The sequence below is a fragment of the Peromyscus maniculatus genome, chromosome 4 (assembly GCF_049852395.1).
Source record: "Peromyscus maniculatus bairdii isolate BWxNUB_F1_BW_parent chromosome 4, HU_Pman_BW_mat_3.1, whole genome shotgun sequence".
Lineage (NCBI taxonomy): Eukaryota > Metazoa > Chordata > Mammalia > Rodentia > Cricetidae > Peromyscus > Peromyscus maniculatus.
The window spans coordinates 68,386,865-68,399,448 of NC_134855.1; the positions used below are offsets into that span (position 1 = coordinate 68,386,865).

Below are 12,584 nucleotides of genomic sequence, written 5' to 3' on the forward strand. Positions count from 1 at the left end.
TTTACAAGCTACAGACTTCTAAGTTTATTATTTTCATCTTCCATCTTTCTTGGTATTATCTGGGTCCTGGAAAACAGTGTGTTCTGCTAAAACATTTTATCATCTGCAGGAACGTCTTTGATCTTAGCCCACACTAAACCAACTGCCCTTGACCAAAGGAGATGAGGAAATGAGAAAACGATCTCATTTAATTCCCATACAGCTCAGTGAAGCAGGCAACAGTTTCGTTTGCAGCAGGGAGAGGTCAGGGAGCCATCAGAAGTCCATGTGACGGCAGAGCTAGGATTCACACCTAGGTTTGACCCCAAAGCGGAAGGAAGTTCTCCCACTCGACTTCACTGCCTCTCAAAAGCACAGAGCAAGTTGGTTTACTCCTGAAATTCCAGCACTCTGGAGGCTGAGGCAAGAGATTGTTAGAAGTTCAAGACTAACCAGGGCTACACAGCAAGACTCTGTCTCAATGAAACAAGTGGGGAGGAAATAAGACCCCAAATCTTCCATGTGTCCCTTCTAACATGTACATTAGCTTTTCACTGTTAACACTAGGAAAGGTGCTTATAGGGTAAATTAGACAGTGAAGTTATGAACTTTAATAAACACCTCTAGGCTTTTGTCTGTCGCCTTTCAAATTCTACACTCTAATTTGTTTACGGGCTCAGATGACACAGAGGAGATACAGACCAGTCAATGGGTGGCTGGTCTCCTCGGTTTAAGACGCAAACTTTCTTCATTGCTTTTCTGGTTTCCTTTGCTTCTTGAGACAGGGTCTCATGGAGTCCAGGCAGGCTTTTTTTTTTTAAATGTATTTAATATATTAAAAAGGAACATAGTATAAATGCTGTGGTATAAAGAGGAGCCACATTGTTCACAGGATAAATTCTTAAAAATTATTTGCAGTGAAGGAGCATCAGGATCTTGAAACATGAAAGTTTTGTTAAACAAAATTTCAAAATTATAATCCTTGCAGTGAAACATTTTGCCATTTTTATCTATATATTAACATCGTTGTTCCTCTAAAAAGAATTTCATCAACACTGTCTTTTTATGTAAAAATATATATGTAGATATTTAACCTCCTGAGTGACTAGTCATACATCACATATAATTTAATGAAAGAATTTTAAAGTTCTTAGAATGAACTAGTATAGATTTATAATTGTGTTCAATTGTGATAAAAATTCAAGAGCATACCACAGAATTTGTACTTAAATTCTGAGTTAGAAAATATGATTTATGCCCAAGTAAAACCAATAAACTGTTTTAAATAAACAGTTAATAAAATGGATTACTGAGAAGTCCTATTTTCTCATTTATTAATAAAATGCAGATAGGCTACCAACTTGGATGTTTCCTACTATATATACCAAAATGATTTCATTACCAAGAAATTACCTGCAACACAAAAGGGTGAGATAATTAAAATGTTTGCTTTATAATGAACCAACCTATACAGTTCCTCTTTCCTAGGCTGAAATGACTGGAATGGTGGCCCATTCTCTTGTATAAAATCCTTCTCTTCTGAAACCCCGAGGGAAGGTAACTGAAGTAACAAATGTGGAGCCATGGTCCCAGTTCTCTATGAAACTGCTGCCGGGTTCAAAAAAATTTCTTTCAAACACAGGTGGAAAATTATGGGGCTACTCCGTACAGTTTTTAGAAATACTTCCAGAACGACTTAATTAAAAGGGCCTAAAATGGCCCTGTAAACAATGTCCTTGGAATGCTTGTTAGTGTCGAGATGAGGGCCATTTCCCACCTCTACTACTGTCCCTATGTTATCAGTCATGGCTCCAGCCATTATGATTCCTGTCGTCAGAGCAGAAATCCTCCCGGCCTCCTCTGTAAAGACAGTCAGACCCATGGTCAGAGGAGCGCTGCTCACGACTGTAGTGTCTATCTCCTGGTTAGGGGTGAGAATCCTGTCTTTTACGCTGTAATGACAGTACTTCTTGGCACCACTGGGAGCTGGCAGACTGGTTAAAGCTATGAGTGTGTGATTGACCTGATGGAGAAAATTCTGACTGACCTGCATGTGGGGAACCAAATTTCCCAACATATGACTGAAAATATTGTTCATCACTGCTTGCTGCTGATAATCTTCTGGAGAAGAGAAGGACCTCTGGACCATCTGTGCTGAGTTATGTTACCCACCTTCCTTTCATAGCTGTTAGGAGATGTGGAGGTAGAGCTTAAATTTCCAACATGATGCTGGGGATATGACACACTGGCATCCTGAGAGGCGTGACTATTTCCTGCTCTAAACTGAATTTTGATAGGCCTCCCGAAAAGTTTGATTCCACTGAGAAAATCCATGTCGTAAGGAACAGACACTTCCTGCTTGAAATTCACAAATGCGAACTGTTTCAGTTTGCCATCTTTATCTTTTGGGATTTTCACCTTTATTACTGATCCAGCCTGGTAGAACAGCTCAAAGAGGAGCTCCTCCGTCACATTGGTCTCCAGGTTGCCCACAAACAGAGTGCAGTCGGCCTCGGTGGCCGCATCACTGCCAATCTCCAGCCTAGTCTGACTGCTCAGGCTGACCGACCGACCAACACTACTGCACCCAGGCAGGCTTTGAACTCATGATATAGGATGACCTTGGACTTCTGATCCTCCTGCCTCCACCTCCCAAGTGCTGGGCCTGAACGTACATACCATCGCAATCAATTTTGTAGAACCCCGAACTTTGGACATATGAGGCAAGCATTCTACTAACTGAGCTGCATTCCCACCCTAAGAAGAATGCTTTAAAAAAATATAGAAATATGGGCTAGCAAGATGGCTCGGAGGTAGGGATACTTGCCACGGAGCGTGACCTTTTGAGTATAATCCTCAAAACCCACGTGGTGGAAGGAAAAACTGACTTCTAAAAGTTGTCTTCTGACCTCTAAACATGTACCATGTGGCATGTTCACACTTCTGCCCATATACACACAAAACAAACAAACGAATGAATGAATGAATAAAATTTTAAAAGCTTTCTTGTCTCCTTGTTTTGTTTTTTAGAGACTTTTAGAGAGTCTCTCTGTGTAGCCCTGGCTATTCAGAAACTAGCTCTGTAGACCAAGCTGGCCTCGAACTCAGAGATCTGCCTCCTTTGCTCCTAAGTGCTAGGATTAAAGGTGTATGCCACCACCGCCTGGCCTTAATAAAATATTTTTAAAATACCTAGAAATATACATTCTGGTTTTTATATAAATGACAAAAATATGAAAAATATGTTTCTACTTGATGTCTGGTTAATTTTCATAAAACAATACAAAATCGGGCTGGAGAGATGGCTCAGAGGTTAAAAGCACTGGCTGTTCTTCCAGAGGTCCTGAGTTCAATTCCCAGCAACCACATGATGGCTCACAACCATCTATAATGAGATCTGGTGCCCTCTTCTGTCATGCAGGTATACATGCAGGCAGAATACTATACACATAATAATAAATAATTTTTAAAAATACAAAATCAATTGGCCCTTTGGGTATTTCCTAAAGGTACATAGTTCCCTACTGATATATACTTAAGTTGTCTTCATGGTTTTTTTTCTGTAACAAACTGCACTGTGTTCAACCCTTCCCACTCCCACTTAAAAGTGGGGATCAAAACCAGTGCTTTGTGCATGGTAGGCACAAACTGACTTAAATCCCCAGCCCCACTGAACATTCTTGCACATTTCCCTGCACACATGTACAAGTAGTCCTCTCAAAATAAAACTGGCATTTTACAGGACGCCAATTCTCACACATACTATCTTCACATTTACAGACACAAACAACAAAGTGGCTAGTCCAGGCTGGGCGTGGTGGTGCGTGCCTATAACCTCAGTATTCCAGAGGGTAGGACAAGAGGATCAGGAGGACAAGAGGGTCGGGAGCTCAAGGCAAGCGTCAGTTGCATAGTAAGCTGGAGGCCATGCCACAGCTGCCTGAGAACCCCTCTCAAAACTCCAAAACGAACAACAAAAAAGTGGCGATTCCAATTTACACTCTTCCTGGCCTCAGCAGGATTTACTTTTACTATCCTTCACCTAAAATTTACTAATTTTGCTAATTTAACAACACAAAATACCTTTTATTACTTTTAGTTTTCTGATTTGTTTGCTTTGAAACAGGGTCTTACTATGCAGCCTTGGCTGGCCTGAAACTTCCTACGTAGACCAGGCTGGCTTAAACTCACAGAGATCCTCCTGCCTCTGCCTCCCCAGTTCAGGAGCTAAAAGCACACACCACCACTCTCTGCAGCCTTTTAGTTTCATTGATTCCAACTAATGCTGTCACATTTCAATGGGAAGTTTGTTTTGTATTTCTTCATTAACATCCTGGTCGTATTTTTACTAACTGAATAGAAAACATTAAAAGGCTACTCAGTTGTGAAGACAGACTGTAAACTCAGGCCTTTGGTCTGGACTGCACAACACAGCCACCCTTAAAGAGCTACACTAGTGCAACTGTGGGGTACCCACTCACAATCCCAGCTACTGGGAAGGCTGAGGTAGAAGTTCCCTAGCCACCACTCCCCAAAAAAGCAATATTATATATACCAAATGGAGTATTCTGAGAACCAATTTACAAATTAAGAAACAATCCTTTAATAGTTGATTATCAAACAGACAAAACTCATGCATTGCCTCTGTGTAGCCAAAGCCCCAGAAGGCATGTCGGAAGCAGGCAAAGCATAACACCCAAGCTAACACCACCTGTGACAACGAGAAAGCAAGAGTGACTAAAGATTTCTGGGTAAAATAGAGGATAGAAAGCTGAACTACTTCACTCAGCCCACAGAGGCATTGTACCAGTTAACAGATGTACAGAACAGAGAGTCTCACTGGACAAACAGTCTCTGGTCAACCGTTAATCCTCCCCTCTCCCTTCTCCTTCCCTAAAACTGGTGACATATTTTGGGGGTGCCAATTAAGGCTAAGTGCTTACATTCCATTGCCACAGCATTTCCAGACTAAATCTCATAACACAGAATTAGTAGGTTGGAGTCCAGCAATTCCAAATACCAGAAACTACAGAATCTCTTTTTAAGGAGGCTTCCATGCAGATTCAGGCTTGGAGTGCTCAGTTAGCTGATCATACGAGAATGTACTTCCTGAACACCAGAGGACTCTAACGTGGTATTTACACTTCCCAGTGACAACTAAGGAACCCCAGAAGAACCAAGTAATGCCTGTTGTGACAAAAACTTTGCAAAGACAGTGAGTGACCCGCGGAGGAATGCAGTTATCAAGTCAACTTGCGTAAATCTATTTTCCAGAGAGCATGATAGGTTTTAGGTTTCAAATCCCAACCCAACCCTGTAAATTGTCAATCCTGGGGTCAGGGACATGCCACTTAAAATGTTACATCAGGCAATGAATAGTAAAGCCACAGGGTGAAAATGAACTGTCCTATGTAGTTACCCAGGACTGTAGTTCTTGGAGGGCAATTTACAAACCATGATAAAATTCTCAGAATTTCTTACATTGGCAATCTGAGATTTAATTCAGGTAATGATAACAGCCATAAGATACTAACGTAAAACTTTATAATTTACCTGGTATTTTCTCTTTAAAGTATTGGTTGTTTTTTAAATAGCTGGCACTGTGATAATAGTAACAGCTTCTCACTTCCCCCACTTGGCAACTAGACAAGTCTCATCTAAGTTGACTAACACTCATGGGCTTAGAACTCCTGCCCTTCTGCCTTGTGTGGAGAAGGCCTCTGTTAAAGATGGAGACTGTTTTCAAAATGTCAGGCTCACCTGTCAAATCCCCACTGAGAGCTGTCCACAGCCTGCTCGTGGATATGACTCTAACAATGCTTGGTAAGCCTGGTCATTTCTATTTCTGTTACAAAAGCAAAGAAAGCCATTGTAGATATTTATAGATGCCCCAGAGGCCCAGCCCAAAGTGCACAAAACCCACACGGGATGAATGACTGAACAGAACAGGCTAGATAGGGAGGTCCCAGGTTACTTTACTCACAAGACTCATGCTAATGTTTAGCATATCATCTATATTAATGGTATAAAGCACTACAAAACACCTATGAAAATATACTTTGGATCATTTTACCAAACCGATAATCTTTGACTTGTTACTTTTAGCAAGGTTGTACTAGCCCACCAGGCCCAGTTCAAATCCATCCATCATCTTTGGGAAGTGTTCCCAAATTCTCTTCCAGCTACAACCAACCTTCTCATTTTCTGAACCCCCTAACGCCTATCCTGGATATATATGTGTCCCTGGCACCTTCTCCTGGACACAGGCTATTCCTGCTACCCATGTGCAAAATGTTCTGTCAGACCTTTTGTTCTTAAAAATGGACAGGTATCATGACTCATTTATCTTTTATCCTCCTTAACATTGAAGGTCATTCAGCATCTTCCATACAACAGTCATTCGAGTGTTTACTGACTGACTACATAAACTGTGCACACTATTTGCAAACGGTGGTGCTAGTTTTTATTCAATGCAGGCACCGCAGGCCTGTGCTTCCCAGGTGGGAAACACCCAAGACCAAAACACACTCTACTACAACATTGGGGTTCTTACAGGAAGCTACTTTTGTCCTCCTCTCAACTACTCTTCATGTTGCCTTTTTCTGCCTTCTCTCTATTCCAATGGGAAAGCACTTGTTCCTTCTATTGTTACTAAGAGCCCCATTATGTTCAAGGTAAAGTGAAAAACTGCATTCGATGCAATCACCAGTCGCTCACAAATTTGGGGGCTACTTGTCATTTGGACATCCAGGACTTGAATAAAAGAAAGTCTAAATTCTTTTCACTCCGAAAAACTATTTTCTTTTCCGAGAGAATGGAAGTCCACAGCACAGGAAGCAGTGCTCAGTAAGCCACCGTTCATAAACAGCTTTGCCGAAAGCCAGCGTAACAAAGGTTCTGTTGTGCTCTTGCATGGCATGGCCAGTGAGCAGCAGGAGCAGATGAACTCTTTAAGAAGCAAGGGTTCTGTCTTCATGCAAATGTTTGCATTAATAAAAAATGAAGAAAAAGATATAGAAAACGCAGGCTAGCTGGATATAATAGGTCACTAAACGGGAGGTTTCTCACATTTTCCAGGCCGAGTCAGCAGGTCTTTTAAAAACTTTGTCATTCTGAACATTTCACAGACATCACAAGAAAGACATGCAAATACCAGAAGCAAATCAAAGGACGTCCCGCTGCTCTGCTGGCGCCTCCCTCATCCACGCTGGTTTGTCATTTTCTGTTAACCCTAGTGCTGGCTGCTGCTTTGTTGAGGAATGGAGTCCCTAGCCCAAGTGGCAGTCCGCGTCCAGCCAGCTGGCCCCAGCACTGATGACATTACAATGCAAGCCATGTCCTACCACTCAGGGACACGTGCTGCCAGGCAACAAGTGCAGCGTGTGATTTTTACACACTTGGTTTGCAAATCTGCATGGGAAAGAGCCTCTAACAAGCCACTTCAGAAGATGTGGTCTCCTCGAGTGTGCACATCACTAAGTAGTTCTCTGAAGGATTTGTGAGGCTCAGTCCTTCAAAGTGAAGTAGACAGTCAGGACTATTAAAAACCCGACCCTATGGGGAGGGTTAGCTACTATGTGCCAAGCCACGCACTCTGTGCTCAGCCTGAGTTGTCTCATTTAATTTTCACAACCACAAATTAAGATAGATATCCATCCCATCTTATAGCTGGGGAAACTGAGGCTTAAGGAGGTTATATAATTGTCCAAGGACACTTAGATCATAATGAAAGCCAAGGCTCAAAATCATATGCTGGCAAATCTCCCACCACTCATATGTTTTATTACACACACTTACTTTTTTTGAGTGGCTGGGGATGGAGAAGAGTCTGCTGTACGATAAGCAAGGGCCGTGAGCCTGAGCTGAACTCCCAGCCCGTGGATGCTACTGGGGAACCACTGGCATGGTCTTCCTTCTCCTCTTCATCATCTGGAGAACTTGGCGTCCATTTCTAAGAGTCAGTGCCTTTAGAGCTGGGTACAGTGGCTTGTACCCATAATCCCAGGATTCAGGAGCTGAGGCAGGAGAATCACCAAGAGCTTAGGCCAACCTGGGCTACATAGTAAGCTCCAGGACAGTCAGCTACTGAGACTCTGTTCTCAAACACTACCCACCTCCCCCCCAAAAAAAAGATGTTTAATCCATACACAGCATCCAAGAATATCCTAAGAGTCACTTATAGATCTTTGGGGGTTCACTACCTACATGAAAAAGAAAAGAAGGAAACAGTGGCATAGAGAGCACACACGGCTTTCCCTAGATACAGATGGTCTGTTTCCTTTTTCTCTTTTTTCCTACCACTCTCCTCAAGTTCGGCAACAACATAATGACGGACCACTAAAACCCCCAACCTGCAAGTTCCCTGTCCCCCAACTCTGCTCCTTTACCAGGAAATCAATTAAGCCTCGCCACAGACTCTGTCCCATGGGCCTCTGGATTGCACAGCACTCCTTCCATTCCCACAGTTTGGCTTCCCATGGCCTCAGTCACTGCAGTCAGGAATATGGTAAGTACAGGGTTCGGTGCTATATGAGGTCTGCAGAAGGAGGAGAGCTGGACGCCACAGTCAGACACTCCATTACTGCTCCATCGCTGCTCCTGAATTACAAAAGCTTACGGGGCAGGACTCTGAGTTCACGCTGTTCAGCTCCCACCATTTGACTCGTAAATAAGCCAGGGTCCTACTTTCTGCCCCTCTTGATTCAGGATGCAGAATTCTTGGGCTTACTTAAATGTGAGTTTGAAGTTTTCTGCATTTCCATGTGAAATCATAATGCGGAAGTTTTTCTTTGAACAAAGTAAACAAATCATGAAAAAAACTGAACACTGTGACTCCTTGGAGACGAAAAAAGCTAAAGAAAAAGGAACTAAGAACACATGCACACAGAGGGTTCAAACTGAGCCCAACTATTTACTTCTCCATTGTCTATGATTTTTTCATTTTTCATTTTTCTGCCTTTTAAAACTTTACTTGGTACTACATTTCTCATAATTAATATTCTCTTATGAGATAATAAATATTTCTTTTCATAAATATTGATTGCCAGGTGGTGGTGGCACACGTCTTTAATCCCAGCACTCGGGAGGCAGAGCCAGGCGGATCTCTATGAGTTTGAGGCCAGCCTGGGCTACCAAGTGAGTCCCAGGAAAGGCGCAAAGCTACACAGAGAAACCCTGTCTCAAAAAAACCAAAAAAAAAAAAGGTGTTTTTCTGAGATTTACTGTATTTTATGTATCTGTGTATGAATGCCTGAGTGTATCTGAGTTCACTCCATGTGTGTTCAGGGGCCAAGGAGAGCAGAAGTTGTAATACCCCCTGGAACTGGAGTTACGGGTAAACTATGATGTGGGTTCCAAACCCTGAACCTGGGTCCTCTGAAAAAAGCGGTAAACTCTCTTATCCCATTTTACATTTTGACAGCATCTTAGTCTCTTGTACAAGCTGCTCTAGAACTTATTCTGGAGTTTGTGGCAATCCTCCTGCCTCACTTCTTGAGTGCTTGGATTACAGATGTGAGCCACCATACACCGCTTCCTACTTTGTTTAAACCATATAATTTTTCTAGAAAGTATAAATGAAGGGATCGGATTAATCAGGCTAACAAGTATTCAACCAGAAAACCCATTAGCCTGTTGCTGTGTGTAGAAATGGAGGCTACAATGGCACAAGTCCAGAAGACATGGCATGTCAGACACCATCCAGAAGACAAGGCATGTCACACACCATCCAGAAGACATGGCATGTCACACACCATCCAGAAGACACGGCATGTCACACACCATCCAGAAGACACGGCATGTCACACACCATCCAGAAGACACGGCATGTCACACACCATTCAGAAGACACGGCATCACAGATACCGTGATCTAAAAGACACACACTCCTGTCCTCAGGGCTCACAGTCTAGTGAACAGGTTAACAACGTTCACAACTTAAACAGTAACATTTGAATTGCTCCTGAAAGGTTACTACCAAATACTCTCACATGCATTATCTCTTTGAACCTCCTCACAATCAACCTAGGAGTCAGATTATCTCCATCTTATAAATGACACTGCCCAAGGTCACACAGTTTGTCCCGTAGGACAAAAACTCAACTTCACAGTATAACTGTTTCCACTGAAGTATAGCATTAGGATAATTCACAAAGAAAGCTTAAGATGGTCATAACTAACACTAATTAATTGATAAAAACTTGACTATAACATAGAAGACCATAAATCAGTGTCTTAGAATTTCACAGAACTTACATTAAGATGTTTTTAACTCGTCTTCTATCGACTGACCGGGAAACACTAACTTTAGGGATGATGGTGGCTCTATTTCCTTCCCGGACGCTGCGTTCTGAACTGGAGCAGGAAATGAGCAAAGGGAGCAGCACAGAGCTGGGGGACAGCTAAAGCAGGCAGCTGCTCTCCAGCCCACGGCCAGTGCTGTGCAGGAGAAAACGCCTGCAAACTTCCAGAAATCTCTGTGCAGAAAACTGACTTTGCTTAAGTAGCCTACCTCATCTAGGACAGGTAAATTTACCTTCAGTCCAAATTTTCAACAGTTCTACCTGCCATCCCACATCCAGGCAGCCAGACTCAGCATCCACAGCAAGGAAGCCCCATTGCTTTACACCTAGTTCCTACCTCAAACTACATATGAAAATTAACCCAAAACGGACCACAGGCCCAAATGTAAAGCCAGTACCATAAAACTCTCAGAATAAAAAAAAAATATAAATCTCTATGAACTTGGTTTAGGCAATAGTTTCATAATGTTCAAAAAGTAAAAATAATCCAAATTACCCATCCACTGACAAACAAGTACTCAAAATGTGTTAGACCATACAGTCAAATATTATTCAGCCATAACAGTGAATGAAGTCCTGAAAACATTCCACAACATGCATGAACTTGAAAACATACTCAGACTGCAAAAGAAATATCCAAAAGAGATAGAAAGTTAGATTAGTGGTCACCAGGAGTTGGTTGGGGGTAAAACTTAGTATGAGGTTTTTTGGAGGGATGATAAAAGTTCTGGAATTAGGGACAGGAGGAAGATGGCTCAGTCAATAAAAAGCTCTTTGTGCAAAAAGGAGAACACAAGTTTAGATTTCCTGCACCCACATAAAAGCCAAGACTGGTCATGAACACCTGTAACCATGGCACTGAGGTGTATGGAGAGACAGTGACGGGCATACACCCAGAGCTCACCTGACAGACAGCTTAGCAAACTGGTGGGCTCTGGACTCAGGAAGAGACTCTGTCTCAAAAGATAAGGTAGATAAGGTAGTAATTGTTGTGGGATATTAGCTTAAGATGTGTTACATCCATGTTTATTCTGTGGAATATTTGTTTAATGGTGCAAAAATATGTTGCATTCTTTTATGCTGCATTTGTTTAACTCTGTAAAGCTGTGTTACTGTGCCTGTCTAAAACATCTGATTGGTCAAATAAAGAGATGAATGTCCAATAGCTAGGAGGAGAAAGGGATAGGCAGGGCTGGCAGGCAGAGAAATCTAGGGGAGAACTAGGAGCGAGAAAAGTAGAAGGAGAGGATGCCAGGGGCTAGCCACACAGCCACACAGCCACACAGCTAGCCAAGGAGTAAGAAAGAAAGAAAGATACATAGAATAAAGAAAGGTAAGAAGCCCAGAGGCAAAATGTAGTTAAAGATAAACGGGATAATTTAAGTTAGAAAAGCTGGCTAGAAACAAGCCAAGCTAAGACTGGGCATTTATTAAGTAAGAATAAAAAACATTGAATTCGCTGAGCAGTGGTGGCGCACGCCTTTAATCCCAGCACTCGGGAGGCAGACCCAGGCGGATCTCTGTGAGTTCGAGGCCAGCCTGGTCTACAAAGTGAATTCCAGGAAAGGCGCAAAGCTACACAGAGAAACCCTGTCTCAAAAAAACCAAAAAACAAAAACAACAACAAAAAAAAAAAAAACAAAAAAAACATTGAATTCTACACAAAGCACTACTGTCTTCCAGGCTTCCAAGTAAAACAATAAAATAAAATAAACAACACCATTGGTTCCTCACAGCAACATTACACTCTCTTTCTGGTCCTAACTTCAGTAATAGTTATTTTTTTTTTTTTGTTGTTGCTGTGATAGAATACCATGACCAAAAGCAACTTGCAGAACAAAGTTTATTTTGGCTTTTAAGGTTCCAGAGGCATGGCAGCATGGCAGCAGCTGGCCAGAGCAGGAAGCTGAGAAATCACATCTTCAACTGCAAATGTAGAGAGTGAGCTGGAAGGGGAGCAAGGCTATAAACTCTCAAAGTCCATCCCTCAGTGATGTGCATCTTCAAGCAAGGATCCACCTCTTAAAGGTTCCAAAACCTCCCAAACACTGCCACCAAATACATGAGCCCATGAAGAACATTTCTCACTCCAGCCACCACACATATAAATAAAGGTAGAAGGAGAAAATCAATCCCACAAAGTTGTCTAACCTTCACACATGTATGATAGCATATGTGTGTATGTACATGCGCACACACATACACACACACAATAAAACATCGTTTTCAGCATACCAAAAGCTGAGTTATATTCTTATATATTTTACCAAAAAATCTAGGAATATACAACATATTCTATAAAAA

The 12,584-nt window shown here is 42.0% G+C and overlaps 1 protein-coding gene and 1 pseudogene across 7 annotated transcripts in view; both read right to left on the reverse strand.

Annotated features, from left to right (window-relative positions):
- The window catches only part of Cstpp1 (centriolar satellite-associated tubulin polyglutamylase complex regulator 1), a 164,542-nt gene that overhangs the window by 136,318 nt on the left and 15,640 nt on the right, over nt 1–12,584 (reverse strand). Inside the window, exons 1-2 of one of the 7 annotated variants that reach the window (XM_076569971.1) lie at nt 7,777–7,994; nt 5,740–5,824 (exon numbers count right to left, since the gene is read on the reverse strand). The exons of 5 other annotated variants lie outside the window; for them this stretch is intronic. The gene's annotated coding sequence lies outside the window, so the exon portion shown is untranslated. Of the gene's footprint in view, nt 1–5,739; nt 5,825–7,132; nt 7,154–7,776; nt 7,995–12,584 lie in introns of those variants that run through there. One more of the 7 variants, XM_076569973.1, reaches the window with a different exon arrangement.
- LOC121828991 (RNA-binding protein 7 pseudogene) lies at nt 1,862–10,494 on the reverse strand (annotated as a pseudogene).